The following is an 8,629-nucleotide window of genomic DNA, read 5'->3' on the forward strand; positions in this document are numbered from 1 at the left end:
TCCAATTTTAATGTGGATACCCTCAAATGAAAGCTGAAAGTCTGGACTTTATGTCCATGTCCATTATATAACTATAACTTGAATATGTTTCAGTAAACAGGTAAAAAAACAAAATTTGTGTCAGTGTCCAAATATATATGGACCTAACTGTAAGTGCAAAGTCATTACAGTTAAGTACAAGATTGTGAGAACATAAATTGCAGCCAGCAAACTCTACGAACTCATACGTCAGGCCATTTGAACCTCAGATGGCATCCATTTGCTGTCTGAGCTGGAAAAAACCCAGTAGACAAATTAAGTTGAATGAAGCTGAGTGATGAAAATTTGTCACTGCAGTACTGTTCTATCTATTCCTGAATGACAGAAGCAGATGCAGAGACCTCCACCTGCCAAGCACTAGGGGTGAGACCATAACTGGAGCTACAGGCTGTAATAAAATCAAACAGAACATTACAGAGATACTGCAAACATTATAAGGGCAGCTGTGCTCTTATGTAATAAATGAATAACGATGACTGATCTATATAATATCCTATTTTTGCCAAGCTGTGATGATTCTGTATTTACAGCCATGTAGCTACTGCTAATAGCTACCAAAAAAGCCATATGGCATCCAGTGTAGCCAGAAAACACTCTGAGAAATTATTTACCTAATACACACAATTACGTTTAGTTTATGCATGATGGGACGGACTGTGGTAATGTGGACGTAATAATGATGTTATTCATTTGGATGCGCAATTAAAACCCATTTGTGTGATACTTTATTTTCTTTTTATGAACAAAACATTTCCTTAATTCCTAAACATTTTACTTAAGCCATTAATTATATTACCACCCAGTGGTGGAATGACACAGCATTTTATAGGCTTACTTCCTGTTTGCCATTGTAGCTGCCAATTTTGTTATAAATATAAAATATCCTGCTTTATTGAGGCCCAAATTCAAGATTATCTGATTCAAATTTGATTATTATTTTACTAATTGTCTTTCCACATACACTTTTGCAAGGGCATTTCTCGCTGTTGAAAAGACCAGGGGCTAAGTCAAGTTTTCCTGGGGCTTGTATTTTTTAAGGGAAATCGGCATAGATGGGTTAGCGAGGTGATATCTAGCTTTACAAGAAATATTATCACCCACACACATTCACAGGTTATGCCATCTTTATTACTGACTTTTGCACTGCGTTTTTTATTTATGTAGTTCATTTCAGTTTCTGTCTCCTTATATTTAAGTTATTATCAACACCCATAATGTCTCAGAAAACTGAGGCATGTATCAATTGACTATTTAAAATCACTAATAAAATTTATCATCAGTTTAATAAAATTATATAATTTCTCACTCACATATGTATCTCTCCTTCTGGACCAGAAAGGCACAAATTGTAAGCTACATTATTATATTACAATATTCAAAATCCCAGATGACATCCCATCTCACAAGACTCTGATCGTAGAAATATGTCTTCCAAGTTTCTCTTGGCGGCACGGTGGTGTAGTGGTTAGCACTGTTGCATCACAGCAAGAAGGTTCTGGATTCGAGCCCAGTGGGAGGGCCTTTCTGCGTGGAATTTTCATGTTGTCTGCGTGGGGTTTCCTCTGGGTGCTCTGGTTTCCCCCCAAAGACATGCAGGTTGGGCTAATTGGTAGCTCTAAATTGACTGTAGGTGTGAATGGTTGTTTGTCTCTATTTGTCAGCCCTGTAATGATATGGCAGTTTGTCCAGGGTGTACCCTGCCTCTTGCCCATAGTCAGCTGGGATAGGCTCCAGCTTGCCTGCAACCCTGCACAGGATAAGTGGTTATGGATGATGGAAGTTTCTCTCTCACACACATAACTACCATTTTCTCCAATGCATCCAGGCTCAGTTGACTGCAGCAGCTCATTTGTAGTATCAGGACAGCACAAATTTATGTTGACATTAATATTGCGTGGCAAAAAACAACAACAAAAAAAACCCCAAAACAAACAAACAAACAAACAAACAAAAAACCCTATTTTATCCCTATATGTGACTAATATGCCAAAGGCTGGCTGTTGGATGGTCGGCTGGCTGGTTCTGCATAGGTCGCCAGTGTCTTGTTTTACACCGTGGTGTGCTGGGGGGGGCAGCACATCCAAGAAGGACACATCCAGGCTGGACAAACTGATCAGGCGGGCCGGCTCTGTGGTCGGCATGAAGCTGGACTCTCTGGTGACGGTGGCAGAGAAGAGATCTATGGACAAACTGTTGAACATCATGGACGATGCCAGTCGCCCTCTGCACACCGTCATCAGCAACCAGAGGAGCCTGTTCAGTGACAGAATGCTCCTTCCCAAGTGCAGGACTAACAGACTCAAAAACTCCTTTGTCCCTCACGCCATCAGACTGTACAACTCCTCTCTGGGGGGGGGGGAACAGGAGGACAGAGGACGGGAAGGAGCAGTAGCCTAGCCTAACAATAAGCAATACCGACAATGTGCAATATAATGTGCAATATAAAGTGCAATATCTCTCCTGCCGCCACCCCCCTTTTTTCTTTCCCCCTTCCTCTCTTCCCCATATCTTATTCATTTTATATTTGTATATGTAAATACTTAATTTATTTTAATTTATCTAGAAGTTTTCCTCTATTTCTTTTCTCTGTTTATCTGTAATGATGCTGCTGGAATCTTAATTTTCCTGAGGGAACCCGCCCAAAGGGATCAATAAAGTTTTATCTAATCTAATCTAATCTAATCTAATCTAATCTAGCATTAAAACATAGGATTAAATTATGTCAGGGAAACCGTTGGTGTCTACATGAACACAAACTGTTGTTGATTAGTTAAATAAACTTAGTCGGGGCAAATAGACCACCACTGTAGATATTCATTAAACCACTCGAACTTTTGAGCTTGCTTGGCACACTAATCATACAGACCCTATACTGTAAATTCAACTTAACCAGGCTACACAGAGAGGGTTTTATGTGTCAACATAATTCAATAGGTTGCATTGCTGATGCATTCTATATATACACCCACGGTTGATGACTTACCATCTGTTTTCATCTTGAAAAATCTAACAATAGTGGATTGTTTTCTTTGAAATCATCTTCCAACCAGTTCTGAATGTTCTTCTTCTGTTGGCAGTTACCAAAATTTTGAATGTGCACTGTGCAGCGCTTAATTATGCCCCCACCCTCCGTCTTTGGATGCTGCAAGTCAATTTCTGATCTGTTTCAGTCAGTTGTTTTTTTATTAATCTCTTACTTTTTTTGAGGGCAGAAATACCCGGGGCGAGGCTCAAAATACCTGCAGCTGTAGTCTCAAGTGATAGGGCCTAACGACGCCACTGCACTTTTGAAGAATGATTTTCTGTCAAACAGATTTTTTAAGATTGAGCTTGATACATAACATTAAAAACATTACATTAGAAATCCTATAACCTCCACTTAAAAATCTTACTGACTGAATTCCCTGCACTTGAAGTGTTCATGTCACCCCGCCCACTGCATAGACACACATCGATTGGCTGAAGCTAATTACTCTGTCAAACATTACATTTAGATCCATTTTCAAATGTTTCAACTGCAAGATGGGTCAGAAATTATGGCACTGAGTATCAGATTGATTTGTTTGTATGCACTGGAACATCCAATGACCTACCTGTATTCAACAAAATCTGTAACATACGGTAATATTACATGAACAGCGTGCTTTAATAATAGCCTCTACTGTTGATACACTTTATTTTGATGAACACTTTCATGCATACTGTATACAGGAACAAAGTAATGAACATGCTTTGATTTTTGTTGACCAGTTGACTTACTTTAGACCATTTCAGAAGCAATATTCTAATGAGAGTGAAAGGACATATTGTTCCATATTGTTACACAGGACTGGTATGGGCAAAGCAGCTGCGCCCCCCCCCCCCCCCCCCCCCCAAGTATACCATCGCCTTTGTCAGGGCTGGGGAGCAGGTTGCCCAAGCAAAGAAAGCACCAGCAGGCATCCTGACCTCTGCAAGAGACTGGCAGCTGCTAGTGGACCTTGAAAAACAACTGAAGTTCCCCAGCCACATTGCAGTCACCACCCTCCATCCTGATATCGTCCTTGTATCCGAGGCCACCAAGCAGGTCGTAATGCTGGAGCTGACAGTCCCGTGGGAAGACCGCCTGGAAGAAGCTTTTGAAAGGAAGCTCTCCAAGTACACGGGGCTGGTCAATGACTGCCAGCAGTCAGGATGGAGGGCAAAGTGCCTTCCAATTGAGGTAGGCTGCAGAGGCTTTGCGGGCCGGTCCTTGGCCAGCGCACTGGGGTGTTTAGGCATCGTCGGACAGTAGAAGAGGAGAGCCATCCGCAATACCACCGAAGCGGCAGAGAGGGCCTCAAGATGGCTGTGGCTCAAGAGAGGAGAACCATGGAGTCATGGTAGCTAGCATGCCATCTGGACACAAGCTGGGGTCTGATCAGCCCCGGCTGGGTCACCTGGATGAGGGTGTATGATGTTGAAAGACCCGAAACACCCAATGATTCCAGGAACATCACTGATGATGTGTCCAGTTGCATCAGTAGATGTGTTTCCACAGCACATACCCTGAGACATCAGTGACAGCCAGGAAAGACTGGATGACAACCACGAATAGTGTGGTGACTACTGGAGAGACAGTGACGGCTCGAAGAGACGGCAACCGGGGCAGAGCGGGCTGGCAACCCAATCTGTGTTCTCTGTGAGGAGGACACCAATTAAGCTATGACGAATTCAATGGAGAGATACCCCCAGGGGTGCCCGAGAGGGGGGGAGGATGAGCACCCCAACTGGACAGATTCAATGGTGACAGACCAAGGCAATGGACAAACGACTATGAGCTCTCAGTGTACGTGTGGGAAAGTATGCAAGAACTTGCGCGGCTTGAAAATTCACCAAGCAAAGATGAAGTGTTTGGGGGGAGCAGCAGCAACACAACGCACAGGTGTTCCACCTGGTGAGTCGCAGGAGGGGCCTTGCCCGGAGTCACCCCACAGTGCTCAGAACCTCCAGGTGTTGGCGCCGCACTCCTTGAGCACCCAGTTGGAATGGAGGCGGATTGAGTGGCCGGCAGCTACCATGACTACACTGTGGAAGCAGTTCGACGATGACGTGGACAAAATTCTGGAGTCTGTGTCAAAGGGAGAGGCGGACCGGAAGCTGCAAGCCATGACAACAATCATTGTCAGGATGGCAGCTGAGCGGTTCGGCGAAGAGGAGAGGAAAAGCTTGGGAACATCCTACACAAGGAACCACAGAGCGGAGAAGATCCATCTCATAAGGCGGGAGATGAAAGCGCTGAAGTCTCAATACAAAGAGGCAGGAGATGAGGAACGCTTTGGTCTAGCCCAACTAATGTCCATGCACCGGAAGAGGATAAGGATTCTATGCTGGGCAGAGTGGCATCGGAGGCGGCAACGCGAGAGGGCGCGTAAATGAGCGGCCTTTATCGCTAACCCCTTCAAGTTCATAAAAGACCTGCTAGGCCAGAAGCACAGCGGCAAACTGTCCTCCTCAAAGGAAGATATTGACCAACATCTCGCACAGATGTTCAGCGACCCCAGAAGAGAGCTGGAGTTGGGAGATTGCGACATCCTTATTGACCCACCTGAGCCAGAGGTGCAGTTTGACATGTCGGAGCTGAAGCTGATGGAAATCAAAGAGGTTGTCCATTAAGCTAGAGCATGCTCTGCTCCAGGACCAAGTGGCACTTCATACAAAGTGTACAAGAACTGTCCCAAACTTTTACTGCGGCTGTGGAAAATCCTGCGAGTCTTCTGGAGAAAGGGGAAGATCCCAGAACAATGGCGAACGGCAGAAGGGGTTTGGATCCCTAAGGAGGAAGGCTCCACCCAGCTTGACCAGTTCCGCATCATCTCCCTCCTGTGCATTGAATCCAAAATCTTCTTCAGTGCTATCTCCAAGAGGCTGTGCACTTAACTAGCAAGGAACACCTACATCGACACATCAGCCCAGAAAGGTGGCATATTAGGGATGCCGGGCTGTATGGAGCATACAGGTGTGGTGACACAGCTTATCCGAGAGGCCAGAGAAAATAGGGGAAACCTGTCAGTGCTATGGCTTGACTTGGCCAACGCATTCGGCTCCATCCTGCATAAGCTTGTCCAGCTCACTCTGGTGAAACATCATGTCCTCAGCAGGTGTAGAGATCTCATTACTGACTACTACAACAACTTCAGGATGAGGGTCTCTTCAGGAGCAACTCTATTCAGTTGGCACAAGGTAGATATTGGCATCATCACAGGGTGCACGATCTCTGTGACACTATTCTCCTTGGCCATGAATATGCTCACCAAGTCTGCTGAGCCAGAGTGCAGAGGACCTCTTATGAGTTCTGGGCAACGACAGCCACCCATTAGGGCGTTCATGGATGACCTTACAGTCACGACGGAATCAGTCCCGGGATGCCGATGGATTCTGAAGGGTCTAGAGAAGATGATGGTGTGGGCCCGAATGCGTTTCAAACCTGCCAAATCAAGATCCATGGTGCTGAGGAAAGGAAAGGTGGAGGACAAGTTCCGGTTTAACATCGCAGGCACAGCCATTCCAACGATCACAGAGAAGCCAGTTAAGAGTCTGGGCAAGGTCTTTGACAGCTCTCTCAAGGATGCAACATCTATCCAGACAGCCTGTGCTGAGTTGAATGGCTGGCTGAAATCCGTCTCTGCAAATCCGGTCTACCTGGAAAATTCAAAGCATGGGTCTACCAGCATGGCATCCTCCCCAGGATCCTGTGGCCTCTCCTCGTCTATGCCGTCCCAGTATCCACAGTAGAGACCTTGGAGAGGAAAGTCAGCAACCACCTGCAGAGATGGCTGGGGTTACCTAAGAGCCTGAGCAGCATCGCACTCTATGGGCGCAATAACAAACTGCAGCTGCCCTTTAAATCCTTAGAGGAGGAGTTCAAGGTAACGAGGGCTAGAGAAGTGTTGCTGTACAGAGACTCCAGTGATCCAAAGGTGGCCAATGCTGGAATCCAAGTGAGGACGGGTAGAAAGTGGAAGGCAGAAGAGGCCGTGCAAATAGCTGAAGCTAGGCTGCGCCACAGGGCTCTGGTGGGGGTGGTCGCACGAGGCAGAGCTGGTCTAGGATCCTTTCCGACTCCACAAATGAACACCAGGGGGAAGGAGAAGCGGCGCCTGGTCCAAGAGGAGGTGAGGGCTGCTGTGGAGGAAATAAGATCTTGCAGGGCGGTGCGCATGAGACAGCAGGGGGCCTGGACAAGATGGGAGAATGTGCTGGAGAGGAAAGTGACCTGGACTGAGATCTGGAGAGCTGAGCCTCACCGCATCAAATTTCTCATCCAGGCAATGTACGATGTGTTGCCCAGTCCATCAAACCTGCATGCATGGGGTCTTGCAGAGTCACCAGCTTGCCCATTGTGTTCCAAGAGAGGCACCTTGGAACATGTTCTTAGCTGCTGCACAACAGCACTTGGAGAAGGGCGTTACCGATGGAGGCATGACCAAGTCCTGAAGACCATCGCTGAAGCCATCAACACAGGACTGGTATGGGCAAAGCAGCTGCGCCCCCCCCCCCCCCCCCCCCCCCCCGAAGTATACCATCGCCATTGTCAGGGCTGGGGAGCAGGTTGCCCAAGCAAAGAAAGCACCAGCAGGCATCCTGACCTCTGCAAGAGACTGGCAGCTGCTAGTGGACCTTGAAAAACAACTGAAGTTCCCCAGCCACATTGCAGTCACCACCCTCCATCCTGATATCATCCTTGTATCCGAGGCCACCAAGCAGGTCGTAATGCTGGAGCTGACAGTCCCATGGGAAGACCGCCTGGAAGAAGCTTTTGAAAGGAAGCTCTCCAAGTACACGGGGCTGGTCAATGACTGCCAGCAGTCAGGATGGAGGGCAAAGTGCCTTCCAATTGAGGTAGGCTGCAGAGGCTTTGCGGGCCGGTCCTTGGCCAGTGCACTGGGGTGTTTAGGCATCGTCGGACAGCAGAAGAGGAGAGCCATCCGCAATACCACCGAAGCGGCAGAGAGGGCCTCAAGATGGCTGTGACTCAAGAGAGGAGAACCATGGAGTCGTGGTAGCTAGCATGCCATCTGGACACAAGCTGGGGTCTGATCAGCCCCGGCTGGGTCACCTGGATGAGGGTGTATGATGTTGAAAGACCCAAAACACCCAATGATTCCAGGAACATCACTGACGATGTGTCCAGTTGCATCAGTAGATGTGTTTCCACAGTTACATTTTTTAATGTGACTTCATTTTTTTGGGTGCAAATGTTTAAAATAAACACAAAATATGTCCACCTTTATTTCAGCAAACTTTAATTTGAAAATCATTTTCCAGGAAGAGCTGTATTTACACCTTTTAAGTGTTATGGGGCTAACACTTTTATAGTCAACAAATGATCCTCTGAGAGAGTTAATGTCTAACACTACATATCAGTGTTGAGAAAAAACTAACACTGGATGTTGTTAATAAGTGTTAATTTTTAACTCCCAAAAGAGTGAAAAATGACACCAAATTAGTGTTAAGGTACCAACACTGCAAAAAGAGTTAAATTAACACTCATGGGGTGGACCCATATAGACACTTTAAAAGTGTTGAAATTAAATATGACAGTGTTAATTTGGGTATGCAGATTTTGCTG

The 8,629-nt window shown here is 46.2% G+C and overlaps 1 pseudogene; it reads left to right on the plus strand.

The window, feature by feature from the left end:
• The first annotated feature begins 5,166 nt into the window (after positions 1-5,166).
• Positions 5,167-8,031, plus strand: LOC132901165 (uncharacterized; annotated as a pseudogene).
• Positions 8,032-8,629: the final 598 nt, after the last annotated feature.

This window comes from Neoarius graeffei, chromosome 17, assembly GCF_027579695.1.
Source record: "Neoarius graeffei isolate fNeoGra1 chromosome 17, fNeoGra1.pri, whole genome shotgun sequence".
Classification (NCBI taxonomy): domain Eukaryota; kingdom Metazoa; phylum Chordata; class Actinopteri; order Siluriformes; family Ariidae; genus Neoarius; species Neoarius graeffei.